Below are 15,650 nucleotides of genomic sequence, written 5' to 3' on the forward strand. Positions count from 1 at the left end.
ACAGTAGGTAGTTCTATATACAATAGGTAGTACTTTACAGTAGGTAGTTCTATATACAGTAGGTAGTACTTTACAGTAGGTAGTACTATACAGTAGGTAGTACTATATACAGTAGGTATTACGATACAGGATGTAGTACTATATACAGTTGGTAGTACTATATACAATAGGTATTACTATACACAGTAAGTAGTACTAAATACAGTAGGTAGTACTATATACAGTAGGTAGTACTATATACAGTATTTAGTACTATATACAGTAGGTATTACTATACACAGTAAGTAGTACTAAATACAGTAGGTAGTACTATATACAGTAGGTAGTACTATATACAGTAGGTAGTACTATATACAGTATTTAGTACTATATACAGTAGGTATTACTATACACAGTAAGTAGTACTAAATACAGTAGGTAGTACTATATACAGTAGGTAGTACTATATACAGTAGGTAGTACTATATACAGTAGGTATTATTATACACAGTAGGTAGTACTAAATACAGTAGGTAGTACTATATACAGTGGATAGTACATACAGTAGGTAGTACTATATACAGTAGGTAGTACTATACACTAGGTAGTACTATAGGGTAGGTAGTACTACACAGTAGGTAATACTATACATTAGGTAGTACTATACAGTAGGTAGTACTATATACACAGTAGGTAGTACTATACAGTAGGTAGTACTATATACAGTAGGTAGTACTATATACAGTAGGTAGTCTATATACAGTAGGTAGTACTATATACAGTAGGTAGTACTATACAGTAGGTAGTACTATACAGTAGGTAGTACTATATACAGTAGGTAGTACTATACAGTAGGTAGTACTATGCAGTAGGTAGTACCATATACAGTAGGTAGTACTATACAGTAGGTAGTACTATACAGTAGGAAGTACTATATACAGTAGGTAGTACTATACAGTAGGTAGTACTATACAGTAGGTAGTACTATATACAGTAGGTAGTACTATACAGTAGGTAGTACTATACAGTAGGTAGTACTATATAGTAGGTAGTATTATATACAGTAGGTAGTACTATACAGTAGGTAGTACTATACAGTAGGTAGTACTATACAGTAGGTAGCTACAACAGCTTAAAGCAGCTAATGAGAGAGCAGCTGCAGGGACAATCGTAGGTACCAGATCCGTGCCAGGGTCATCCACTACTTCCTGTCATGTGGCCCCAAGTGGAAGCTCAGTAGGTGACATTGTAAAGGTCACCTAAAGGTGGCATTGTAAAGGTCACCTACAGGTGGCATTGTAAAGGTCACCTAAAGGTGGCATTGTAAAGGTCACCTGAAGGTGGCATTGTAAAGGTCACCTGGAGGTGGCATTGTAAAGGTCACCTGAGGTGGCATTGTAAAGGTCACCTGGAGGTGGCATTGTAAAGGTCACCTGAAGGTGGCATTGTAAAGGTCACCTAAAGCTGGCATTGTAAAGGTCACCTGAGGTGGCATTGTAAAGGTCACCTAAAGGTGGCATTGTAAAGGTCACCTGAAGGTGGCATTGTAAAGGTCACCTGAAGGTGGCATTGTAAAGGTCACCTGAAGGTGGCATTGTAAAGGTCACCTGAGGTGGCATTGTAAAGGTCACCTGAAGGTGGCATTGTAAAGGTCACCTGAAGGTGGCATTGTAAAGGTCACCTAAAGGTGGCATTGTAAAGGTCACCTGAGGTGGCATTGTAAAGGTCACCTGAGGTGGCATTGCAAAGGTCACCTAAAGGTGGCTTTGTAAAGGTCAACTACGTGGTAAATGTCCCTCGAGAGCAAAACTGAACTGTTGAACAATGGATTGAAGCGGTAAGCCGATGTCCTGACGTCAGCACATGTCAATAGCCGAACAGTTGCTGTTTATTACTGACCAATCAGGTGGAGGTGCCACAAGGTTAATTTTCACTCTACTCTAAATTGTTGCTATCTTGACTGAAAGCTACAGTTGCTCCCGGTCTTATGTAGCAGCACAGTTACAGTTTTTCCAACATTCTCAGCGGGAGGGGGAATCTTCACATGACGAGCATGCTTTGAAATCTTTAACGGCTGTCATGATACGTAAAACTCCTGGTGGTATTTGAAGTTCAGATGAGCTGTTGAGTGGGAGCAATTCATCGAACACGTGCATGATGACATGTGACGCAGAGAGCTGAAACGTGTCTTTCAAGAACCAGCTGTTTCTTTGTCTTTGGAAACAAGTGGACAGGGAAATAGAGTCAGGCCTTGTCAGGCCTTGTTAGGCCTTGTGCTTACTCTTGTGACGCATATTCCCAGGCAGTGGATAGTTTTGAGGCAAGTGCAAATGCAGTTACTGCTAGCCCTAATGACGAGATAGCAGAGATTAGAGTGCCTTCGCAAACAGCAAGCTCAGTTCAATACTATTATGAAGCATGTCATTGGCCGGTCTTCACGACCTACTCAGGGTGATGCTAACCCCTCATCTAGCTAAACCTTTCAGTCTCCAAGCAGACGGCAAACCCATCTGCCATCGCTGTAATAGGCAAGGCCACATGGCCAGATTCTGTAGGGTGAATCTAACAGCTTCTAAGAGCCAAGGAGGGTCGGGCTCTGAAGTGGGAGCACACAGCCAGGTGGTGGGAGGGGGTGTTCACTCTCAGCTGTCGGAAAACTAGATGCCTCTGGTGCAGCGAGGCAGGCACCGGAAAAGATGATCAAATAAGTAGCGAAATTAGACGGCACCAAGAAAAAAGGCAAACCTGGGAAAGGTGTCCTAGGCGGTTGAATGCGACATTGCATTCCCAACACTCAAGAGACTACTGGTGAGTGCACCAGTTCTGGGATATGCTGATTTCACTAAACCATTTGTCCTCGAAATCGAAGTCATTTTCCATCCCAGAACCAGGATGGAAAAAGGCCTCAAAGCCACGGAAAGGAATATATCCAACTACAGCTCCAGAAAGCTGGAATTCCTGGCATTGAAATGGGCAGTGACTGAAAAATTTCTAGAGTATTTGCTAGGAAATACATTGGTGGTTTTCACTGACAACAACCCCCTCAGTTATCTGCAGTCAGCTAAAGTGGGGCCTGTGGAGCAACGATTGGCATTAGAATTGGCAGTCTTTGATTTTGAGATCCAGTCCCAACCGGGACCAACCAATCGTAATGCTGATGCGTTGTTGTGTCAGTTGCATTCCCGGAGCATAACATCTCTGTTTCCTGGCTTGAAAGTGCCCCAAGAAGTTCATGAACTGACAACAAATGTACCCTCAGTTGCTGCCACCTGCCAAGCTATTGCTGCTTTTCCAGTTGGTCCAGCAGTGGGCCAGAATCAAACTAAGGGACGGTGTCTTGTATCGCCACATACAGCCACCAGGGGAGCACAAGTTTTGGTCCAACTACTACTTCCCCAACTGCCCCAGTGCTTGCAAGCAGATGTCCTTAAAAGCCTCCATGATGACCATGGACATCAGGGTATTGCACGGACCACGAGCCTTGTGAGGCAGAGATGTTTTTGGGCAGTGACATTGAAAAACATTGTCAGGAATGTAGCTATTGCACAGTGGCCAAAGCAGTGCCACCCAAAAGAAGAACCAAAAGTTTGTACACTTTGGGGATGTCTGGTGGCCTCTGGACCATTGGAAGTCATTGCCATCGACTTTACTAAGTTAGAGAAGGCCAGTGATGGTGGTCGTAGATGTGTTCTCCAAATTTGCACAGACCCCAGATCAACGAGCCAGCACGATGCCCCAGGTCCTGACAGAAAAGTGGTTTTATACCTATGGTGTGCCGAAACTTATTCACTGTGACCAAGGCAAGAGTTTTGAAGGGGACCTTTTGAAAGGACTATGCCATCTCTATGGGATTGAAAAAAGCATAACCACACCATATTACCCAGAGGCAATGGCCAATGCCAAAGATTTAATCGAACACTGCATGATTTGCTGCGTACCCTCCCTCCCGACAAGAAAAATAAATGGCCGCAACACATACCCCAGGTGTTGTATGCTTACCACACCACAGAACACCAATCTATAGGCTATTCAGGCTATTCGCCATATCAACTTCTGGTCACACTGCGGAGGAGCAGTCATCACATCGTGCTAGATAAAACTTAAACTACGACAGAAATGTTGCACATGGTTGAATGGAAGATTTATTCCTTTTAAAGTTGATAACGCTGTTTAAATGTGTGTTAAAGAAAGCTGAATCCTTCTGTGTTCAGTGTTTACATTTAACTAAATATTTGTTTAAACTTGAGACCTGGAATATTTGTTATCATTGTCATTTTTTTCATATAAATTGAGGGAGCAAAAGCAGTATCGGCCACAAGGGTGATGGGAAAAAATCAGTATCGGCATCGGCCGGAAAAAAGCCATATCGGTCGACCCCTACTCTCAACCCACTCTGGCCTTGGCTCTTGCCCGAATGATTGCCAACAACATGTTCCCTTCCCCCATGCCCAAACTTCAGGACAATAATAATAATAATAATAATGATAACTAGAAAATTCCCGCGGAAATTTTGATGGACTGGCCACCTGTGCTGTGAACCTCGGGCCCGGTGTGCCAACGGCTACCGCGGTAGCACCTAGCAAGAAAGCCTCAAGTGCGGAAAAGGTTGATGCAGTCCCATAGTGTCCCCACATCATGCCAAGTGTGTATTTGCCTTTAAACTTGAGTAAATTAGCTAAAATGCTAACATGCTAACGGCTACCGTGCTAACACATAGCAAAACAGCCTCAGGTCCTGAAAAGTTTGGGGCAGTCCTACAGTGTCCCCACATTATGCCATGTGTGTATTTTCCTCTAGACATGAGTAAATTAGCTAAAATGCTAACATGCTAACAGTCATCATGCTAGCACCTAGCAAGAGGGCCTCAAGTTTAGAAAGTACCAAGGTTGTCCTATAACCTCCCGACATCATGACATGTGCTTAGTAGCCTTTAGGCATGAGTAAATTAGCTTAAATGCTAACATGCTAACAGTTATCATGCTAGCACCTAGCAAGAGAACCTCAACTTTAGAAAGTGCCAAGGTTGTCCTGTAACATCCCTACACCATGCCATGTGTGTATTTGCCTGTAGACATGAGTAAATTAGCTTAAATGCTAACATGCTAACAGGCATTATGCTAGCACCTAGCAAGAGAGCCTCAAGTTTAGAAAGTGCCAAGGATGTCCTATAACGTCCCTGCATCATGCATGTGTTAATTTGCCTTTAAACATGAGCAAAGTAGCTTAAATGCTAACATGCTAACAGTCATTATGCTAGCACCTAGCAAGAGAGCCTCAAGTTTAGAAAGTGCCAAGGTTGTCCTATAACCTCCCTACATCATGCCATGTGTGTATTTGCCTTTAAACGTGAGTAAATTGGCTTAAATGCTAACATGCTAACAGTTATCATGCTAGCACCTAGCAAGAGAGCCTCAAGTTTAGAAAGTGCCAAGGTTGTCCTATAACCTCCCTACATCATGCCATGTGTGTATTTGCCTTTAGACATGAGTAAATTAGCTTTAATGCTAACATGCTAACAATCATTATGCTAGCACCTAGCAAGAGAGCCTCAAGTTTAGAAAGTGCCAAGGTTGTCCTATAACCTCCCTACACCATGCCATATGTGTATTTGCCTGAAGACATGAGTAAATTAGCTTAAATGCTAACATGCTAACAGCTACCATGCTAGCACCTAGCAAGAGGGTTTCAAGTTTAGAAAGTGCCAACGTTGTCCTATAACCTCCCTATATCATGCCATGTGTGTATTTGCCTTTAAATGTGAGTAAGTTAGCTTAAATGTTAATATGCTAACAGTTATCATGCTAGCACCTAGCAAGAGGGCCTCAAGTTTAGAAAGTGCCAAGGTTGTCCTATAACCTCCCTACATCATGTCATGTGTGCATTTGCCTGTAGACATGAGTAAATTAGCTTAAATGCTAACATGCTAACGGCTACCATGCTAGCACCTAGCAAGAGGGCCTGAAGTTTAGAAACTGCCAAGGTTGTCCTATAACCTCCCCACATCATGCCATGTGTGTATTTGCCTTTAAACGTGAGTAAATTAGCTTATAAGCTAACACGCTAACAGTCATTATGCTAGCACCTAGCAAGAGAGCCTCAAGTTTAGAAAGTGCCAAGGATGTCCTATAACGTCCCTGCATCATGCATGTGTGTATTTGCCTTTAAACATGAGCAAATTAGCTTAAATGCTAACATGCTAACAGTCATCATGCTAGCACCTAGCAAGAGACCCTCAAGTTTAGAAAGTGCCAAGGTTGTCCTATAACCTCCCTACATCATGTCATGTGTGTATTTGCCTTTAGACATGAGTAAATTAGCTTAAATGCTAACATGCTAACGGCTAACATGCTAGCACCTAGCAAGAGAGCCTCAAGTTTAGAAACTGCTAAGGTTGTCCTATAACCTCCCTACATCATGTCATGTGTGCAATTGCCTTTAAACGTGAGTAAATTAGCTTAAATGCTAACGTGCTAACGGCTACCATGCTAGCACCTAGCAAGAGGGCCTCAAGTTTAGAAAGTGCCAAGGTTGTCCTATAACCTCCCTACATCATGTCATGTGTGCATTTGCCTGTAGACATGAATAAATTAGCTTAAATTCTAACATGCTAACGGCTAACATGCTAGCACCTAGCAAGAGAGTTTCAAGTTTACAAAGTGCCAAGGTTGTCCTTCAATCTCCATATATCATGCCATGTGTGTATATGCCTTTAAACGTGAGTAAATTAGCTTAAATGCTAACATGCTAACAGTTATCATGCTAGCACCTAGCAAGAGACCCTCAAGTTTAGAAAGTGCCAAGGTTGTCCTATAACCTCCCTACATCATGCCATGTGTGTATTTGCCTTTAGACATGAGTAAATTAGCTTAAATGTTAACATGCTAACGGCTAACATGCTAGCACCTAGCAAGAGAGCCTCAAGTTTAGAAACTGCCAAGGATGTCCTATAACGTCCCTGCATCATGCATGTGTGTATTTGCCTTTAAACATGAGCAAATTAGCTTAAATGCTAACATGCTAACAGTCATCATGCTAGCACCTAGCAAGGGAGTCCCAAGTTTAGAAAGTGCCAACGTTGTCCTATAACATCCCTACATCATGCCATGTGTGTATTTGCCTTTAGACATGAGTAAATTAGCTTAAATGCTAACATGCTAACGGCTAACATGCTAGCACCTAGCAAGACAGCCTCAAGTTTAGAAACTACCAAGGTTGTCCTATAACCTTTCCACATCATGTCATGTGTGTATTTGCCTTTAAACGTGAGTAAATTAGCTTAAATGCTAACATGCTAATAATCATTATGCTAGCACCTAGCAAGAGAGCCTCAAGTTTAGAAAGTGCCAAGGTTGTCCTATAACCTCCCTACACCATGCCATATGTGTATTCTCCTTTAGACATGAGTAAATTAGCTTAAATGCTAACATGCTAACGGCTACCATGCTAGCACCTAGCAAGAGAGCCTCAAGTTTAGAAACTGCTAAGGTTGTCCTATAACCTCCCTACATCATGCCATGTGTGCAATTGCCTTTAAACGTGAGTAAATTAGCTTAAATGCTAACATGCTAACGGCTACCATGCTAGCACCTAGCAAGAGAGCCTCAAGTTTAGAAACTGCCAAGGTTGTCCTATGACCTCCCTACATCATGCCATGTGTGTATTTGCCTTTAGACATGAGTAAATTAGCTTAAATGCTAACATGCTAACATGCTAGCAATTAGCATTTAGCCACAGAGAGAGTTCAGAAGTTTATCTAAAAAATGAGCCATCAATCACGTTTCTACGTGGCCGTATGGCTGAGCTACAAGGCTGTGAAAAGTCTGTAAATTCTCGTTTTCTCTGGAATGCGGCTGTTCTAAAAATAGAATGGTGTACCTAATCTAGTGGCCGATTTTTTTTTCTATCGCGAATAGCGTCGCCATGGTTACACGAAACGTTCCAAAAAATAAATACCGCTGTAGTCCCGAGCGTCACGATTCCGACGGTGTAACATGTGTGGGGGTCCTTCTTGCGGTTTTGGCCGCATTACGCGCGCAAAAATTGGAAGATTAAGATATAATAAGAAGAAAAATAACTAGAAAATTCCCGCGGAAATTTTGATGGACTGGCCACCTGTGCTGTGAACCTCGGGCCCGGTGGGCCAACGGCTACCGCGGTAGCACCTAGCAAGAAAGCCTCAAGTACGGAAAAAGTTGATGCAGTCCCATAGTGTCCCCACATCATGCCAAGTGTGTAATTGCCTTTAAACTTGAGTAATTTAGCTTAAATGCTAACATGCTAACAATCGTTATGCTAGCACCTAGCAAGAGAGCCTCAAGTTTAGAAAGTGCCAAGGTTGTCCTATAACCTCCCTACATCATGCCATGTGTGTATTTGCCTTTAAATGTTAGTAAATTAGCTTAAATGCTAACATGCTAACAGTTATCATGCTAGCACCTAGCAAGAGAGCCTCAAGTTTAGAAAGTGCCAAGGTTGTCCTATAACCTCCCTATATCATGCCATGTGTGTATTTGCCTTTAGACATGAGTAAATTAGCTTAAATGCTAACATGCTAGCACCTAGCAAGACAGCCTTAAGTTTAGAAACTGCCAAGGATGTCCTATGACGTCCCTGCATCATGCATGTGTGTATTTGCCTTTAAACGTGAGCAAATTAGCTTAAATGCTAACATGCTAACAGTCATCATGCTAGCACCTAGCAAGAGAGTCCCAAGTTTAGAAAGTGCCAAGGTTGTCCTATCACCTCCCTACATCATGCCATGTGTGTATTTGCCTTTAAACATGAGTAAATTAGCTTAAATGCTAACATGCTAACAATCATTATGCTAGCACCTAGCAAGAGAGCCTCAAGTTTAGAAAGTGCCAAGGTTGTCCTATAACCTCCCAACATCATGCCATGTGTGTATTTGCCTTTAGACATGATTAAATTAGCTTAAATGCTAACATGCTAACGGCTACCATGCTAGCACCTAGCAAGAGAGCATCAAGTTGAGAAAGTGCCAAGGTTGTCCTACAACCTCCCCACATCATGTCATGTGTGTATTTGCCTTTAAACATGACTAAATTAGCTTAAATGCTAACATGCTAACAATCATTATGCTAGCACCTAGCAAGAGAGCCTCAAGTTTAGAAAGTGCCAAGGTTGTCCTATAACCTCCCTACACCATGCCATATGTGTATTTGCCTGAAGACATGAGTAAATTAGCTTCAATGCTAACATGCTAACGGCTACCATGCTAGCACCTAGCAAGAGAGCATCAAGTTGAGAAAGTGCCAAGGTTGTCCTATAACCTCCCTACATCATGCCATGTGTGTATTTGCCTTTAGACATGAGTAAATTAGTTTAAATGCTAACATGCTAACAGCTACCATGCTAGCACCTAGCAAGAGGGTTTCAAGTTTACAAAGTGCCAAGGTTGTCCTATAACCTCCCTATATCATGCCATGTGTGCATTTGCCTTTAAACGTGAGTAAATTAGCTTAGATGCTAACATGCTAACAGTTATCATGCTAGCACCTAGCAAGAGAGCCTCAAGTTTAGAAAGCGCCAAGGTTGTCCTATAACCTCCCTACACCATGCCATGTGTGTATTTGCCTGAAGACATGAGTAAATTAGCTTAAATGCTAACATGCTAACGGCTACCATGCTAGCACCTAGCAAGAGAGCATCAAGTTTAGAAAGTGCCACGGTTGTCCTATAACCTCCCTACATCATGCCATGTGTGTATTTGCCTTTAGACATGAGTAAATTACCTTAAATTCTAACATGCTAACGGCTACCATGCTAGCACCTAGCAAGAGGGCCTCAAGTTTAGAAAGTGCCAAGGTTGTCCTATAACCTCCCGACATCATGCCATGTGTGTATTTGCCTTTAGACATGAGTAAATTAGCTTAAATGCTAACATGCTAACGGCTAACATGCTAGCACCTAGCAAGACGGCCTCAAGTTTAGAAACTGCCAAGGTTGTCCTATAACCTCCCTACATCATGCCATGTGTGTATTTGCCTTTAGACCTGAGTAAATTAGCTTAAATGCTAACATGCTAACAGTTATCATGCTAGCACCTAGCAAGAGAGCCTCAAGTTTAGAAAGTGCCAAGGTTGTCCTATAACCTCCCTACATCATGCCATGTGTGTATTTGCCTTTAGACATGAGTAAATTAGCTTAAATGCTAACATGCTAACAGTCATCATGCTAGGACCTAGCAAGAGAGTCCCAAGTTTAGAAAGTGCCAAGGTTGTCCTATAACCTCCCGACATCATGCCATGTGTGTATTTGCCTTTAGACATGAGTAAATTAGCTTAAATGCTAACATGCTATCGGATAACATGCTAGCACCTAGCAAGACAGCCTCAAGTTTAGAAACTGCCAAGGTTGTCCTATAACCTCCCCACATCATGTCATGTGTGTATTTGCCTTTTAACGTGAGTAAATTAGCTTGAATGCTAACATGCTAACAATCATTATGCTAGCACCTAGCAAGAGAGCCTCAAGTTTAGAAAGTGCCAAGGTTGTCCTATAACCTCCCTACATCATGCCATGTGTGTATTTGCCTTTAGACATGAGTAAATTAGCTTAAATGCTAACATGCTAACAATCATTATGCTAGCACCTAGCAAGAGAGCCTCAAGTTTAGAAAGTGCCAAGGTTGTCCTATAACCTCCCTACATCATGCCATGTGTGTATTTGCCTTTAGATGTGAGTAAATTAGCTTAAATGCTAACATGCTAACATGCTAGCAATTAGCATTTAGCCACAGAGAGACTTCAGAAGTTTATCTCAAAAATTAGCCATCAATCACGTTTCTACGTGGCCGTATGGCTGAGCTACAAGGCTGTGAAAAGTCTGTAAATTCTCATTCTTTTCACTGGCATGAGCTGTTCTAAAAATAGCCCAAATGTCCCTAATTTTTTGAACCATTGATTTTTGCGTTTTTCAAACGCGAATAGCGTCGCCATGGTTACACAAAACGTTCCAAAAAATAAATACCGCTGTAGTCCCGAGTGCCACGTTTCCGGCGGTGTAACATGTGTGGGGATCCTTCCTGCGGTTTTGGCCGCATTACGCGCACAAAAGTGGGAAGATTAAGATATAAGAATAACTAGAAAATTCCCGCGGAAATTTTGATGGACTGGCCACCTGTGCTGTGAACCTCGGGCCCGGTGGGCCAACGGCTACCGCGGTAGCACCTAGCAAGAAAGCCTCAAGTACGGAAAAAGTTGATGCAGTCCCATAGTGTCCCCACATCATGCCAAGTGTGTAATTGCCTTTAAACTTGAGTAAATTAGCTTAAATGCTAACATGCTAACAATCGTTATGCTAGCACCTAGCAAGAGAGCCTCAAGTTTAGAAAGTGCCAAGGTTGTCCTATAACCTCCCTACATCATGCCATGTGTGTATTTGCCTTTAAATGTGAGTAAATTAGCTTAAATGCTAACATGCTAACAGTTATCATGCTAGCACCTAGCAAGAGAGCCTCAAGTTTAGAAAGTGCCAAGGTTGTCCTATAACCTCCCTATATCATGCCATGTGTGTAATTGCCTTTAGACATGAGTAAATTAGCTTAAATGCTAACATGCTAGCACCTAGCAAGACAGCCTTAAGTTTAGAAAGTGCCAAAGTTGTCCTATAACCTCCCTACATCATGCCATGTGTGTATTTGCCTTTAAATGTAATTAAATTAGCTTGAATGCTAACATGCTAACAGTTATCATGCTAGCACCTAGCAAGAGACCCTCAAGTTTAGAAAGTGCCAAGGTTGTCCGATAACCTCCCGACATCATGCCATGTGTGTATTTGCCTTTAGACATGAGTAAATTAGCTTAAATGCTAACGTGCTAACGGCTACCATGCTAGCACCTAGCAAGAGGGCCTCACGTTTAGAAATTGCCAAGGTTGTCCTATAACCTCCCTACATCATGTCATGTGTGCATTTGCCTTTAGACATGAGTAAATTAGCTTAAATGCTAACATGCTAACGGCTAACATGCTAGCACCTAGCAAGACAGCCTCAAGTTTAGAAACTGCCAAGGATGTCCTATAACGTCCCTGCATCATGCATGTGTATATTTGCCGTTAAACATGAGCAAATTAGCTCAAATGCTAACATGCTAACAGTCATCATGCTAGCACCTAGCAAGACAGCCTCAAGTTTAGAAAGTGCCAAGGTTGTCCTATAACCTCCCTACACCATGCCATATGTGTATTTGCCTGAAGACATGAGTAAATTAGCTTAAATGCTAACATGCTAACGGCTAACATTTTAGCACCTAGCAAGAGAGCATCAAGTTGAGAAAGTGCCAAGGTTGTCCTATAACCTCCCTACATCATGCCATGTGTGTATTTGCCTTTAGACATGAGTAAATTAGCTTAAATGCTAACACGCTAACGGCTACCATGTTAGCACCTAGCAAGAGGGTTTCAAGTTTAGAAAGTGCCAAGGTTGTCCTATAACCTCCCTACATCATGCCATGTGTGTATTTGCCTTTAAACGTGAGTAAATTAGCTTAAATGCTAACATGCTAACAGTTATCATGCTAGCACCTAGCAAGAGACCCTCAAGTTTAGAAAGTGCCAAGGTTGTCCTATAACCTCCCTACATCATGCCATGTGTGTATTTGCCTTTAGACATGAGTAAATTAGCTTAAATGCTAACATGCTAACGGCTAACATACTAGCACCTAGCAAGACAGCCTCAAGTTTAGAAACTGCCAAGGATGTCCTATAACGTCCCTGCATCATGCATGTGTTAATTTGCCTTTAAACATGAGCAAATTAGCTTAAATGCTAACATGCTAACAGTCATCATGCTAGCACCTAGCAAGAGAGTCCCAAGTTTAGAAAGTGCCAAGGTTGTCCTATAACCTCCCTACATCATGCCATGTGTGTATTTGCCTTTAGACATGAGTAAATTAGGTTAAATGCTAACATGCTAACGGCTAATATGCTAGCACCTAGCAAGACAGCCTCAAGTTTAGAAACTACCAAGGTTGTCCTATAGCCTCCCCACATCATGTCATGTGTGTATTTGCCTTTAAACGTGAGTAAATTAGCTTAAATGCTAACATGCTAACAATCATTATGCTAGCACCTAGCAACAGAGCCTCAAGTTTAGAAAGTGCCAAGGTTGTCCTATAACCTCCCTACACCATGCCATATGTGTTTTTGCCTGAAGACATAAGTAAATTAGCTAAAATGCTAACATGCTAACGGCTACCATGCTAGCACCTAGCAAGAGAGCATCAAGTTGAGAAAGTGCCAAGGTTGTCCTATAACCTCCCTACATCATGCCATGTGTGTATTTGCCTTTAGACATGAGTAAATTAGCTTAAATGCTAACATGCTAACGGCTACCATGTTAGCACCTAGCAAGAGGGTTTCAAGTTTAGAAAGTGCCAAGGTTGTCCTATAACCTCCCCATATCATGCCATGTGTGTATTTGCCTTTAAACGTGAGTAAATTAGCTTAAAGGCTAACATGCTAACAGTTATCATGCTAGCACCTAGCAAGACAGCCTCAAGTTTAGAAACTACCAAGGTTGTCCTATAACCTCCCCACATCATGTCATGTGTGTATTTGCCTTTAAACGTGAGTAAATTAGCTTAAATGCTAACATGCTAACAATCGTCATGCTAGCACCTAGCAAGAGAGCCTCAAGTTGAGAAAGTGCCAAGGTTGTCCTATAACCTCCCTACATCATGCCATGTGTGTATTTGCCTTTAGACATAAGTAAATTAGCTTAAATGCTAACGTGCTAACGGCTACCATGCTAGCACCTAGCAAGAGGGCCTCAAGTTGAGAAAGTGCCAAGGTTGTCCTATAACCTCCCTACATCATGTCATGTGTGCATTTGCCTGTAGACATGAGTAAATTTGCTTAACTGCTAACATGCTAACGGCTACCATGCTAGCACCTAGCAAGAGGGCCTTAAGTTTAGAAACTGCCAAGGTTGTCCTATAACCTCCCCACATCATGCCATGTGTGTATTTGCCTTTAAACGTGAGTAAATTAGCTTATATGCTAACACGCTAACAGTCATTATGCTAGAACCTAGCAAGAGAGCCTCAAGTTTAGAAAGTGCCAAGGATGTCCTATAACGTCCCTGCATCACTCATGTGTGTATTTGCCTTTAAACATGAGCAAATTAGCTTAAATGCTAACATGCTAACAGTCATCATGCTAGCACCTAGCAAGAGAGTCCCAAGTTTAGAAAGTGCCAAGGGTGTCCTATAACCTCCCTACATCATGCCATGTGTGTATTTGCCTTTAGACATGAGTAAATTAGCTTAAATGCTAACATGCTAACGGCTAACATGCTATCACTTAGCAAGAGAGTTTCAAGTTCACAAAGTGCCAAGGTTGTCCTTCAACCTCCCTATATCATGCCATGTGTGTATATGCCTTTAAACGTGAGTAAATTAGCTTAAATGCTAACATGCTAACAGTTATCATGCTAGCACCTAGCAAGAGACCCTCAAGTTTAGAAAGTGCCAAGGTTGTCCTATAACCTCCCTACATCATGCCATGTGTGTATTTGCCTTTAGACATGAGTAAATTAGCTTAAATGCTAACATGCTAACGGCTAACATGCTAGCACCTAGCAAGACAGCCTCAAGTTTAGAAACTGCCAAGGATGTCCTATAACGTCCCTGCATCATGCATATGTGTATTTGCCTTTAAACATGAGCAAATTAGCTTAAATGCTAACAGGCTAACAGTCATCATGCTAGCACCTAGCAAGAGAGTCCCAAGTTTAGAAAGTGCCAAGGTTGTCCTATAACATCCCTACATCATGCCATGTGTGTATTTGCCTTTAGACATGAGTAAATTAGCTTAAATGCTAACATGCTAACGGCTAACATGCTAGCACCTAGCAAGACAGCCTCAAGTTTAGAAACTACCAAGGTTGTCCTATAACCTCCCCACATCATGTCATGTGTATATTTGCCTTTAAACGTGAGTAAATTAGCTTAAATGCTAACATGCTAACGGCTACCATGTTAGCACCTAGCAAGAGGGTTTCAAGTTTAGAAAGTGCCAAGGTTGTCCTATAACCTCCCTATATCATGCCATGTGTGTATTTGCCTTTAAACGTGAGTAAATTAGCTTAAAGGCTAACATGCTACCAGTTATCATGCTAGCACCTAGCAAGAGAGCCTCAAGTTTAGAAAGTGCCAAGGTTGTCCTATAACCTCCCTACATCATGCCATGTGTGTATTTGCCTTTAGACATGAGTAAATTAGCTTAAATGCTAACATGCTAACGGCTAACATGCTAGCACCTAGCAAGAGAGCCTCAAGTTTAGAAACTGCCAAGGTTGTCCTATGACCTCCCTACATCATGCCATGTGTGTATTTGCCTTTAGACATGAGTACATTAGCTTAAATGCTAACATGCTAACATGCTAGCAATTAGCATTTAGCCACAGAGAGAGTTCAGACATTTATCTCAAAAATGAGCCATCAATCACGTTTCTACGTGGCCGTATGGCTGAGCTAAAAGGCTGTGAAAAGTCTGTAAATTCTCGTTTTCTATGTGCTGTTCTAAAAATAGAACAGCGATTCCCTAATCAAGTGGCCCATTTTTTAACGTTTTCGTTAATAGCGTCGCCATGGTTACACAAAACTTTCCAAAAATTAAATACCGCTGTAGTCCCGAGCGCCACGTTTCCG

This window comes from Doryrhamphus excisus, chromosome 14 (genome assembly GCF_030265055.1).
Source record: "Doryrhamphus excisus isolate RoL2022-K1 chromosome 14, RoL_Dexc_1.0, whole genome shotgun sequence".
NCBI lineage: Eukaryota > Metazoa > Chordata > Actinopteri > Syngnathiformes > Syngnathidae > Doryrhamphus > Doryrhamphus excisus.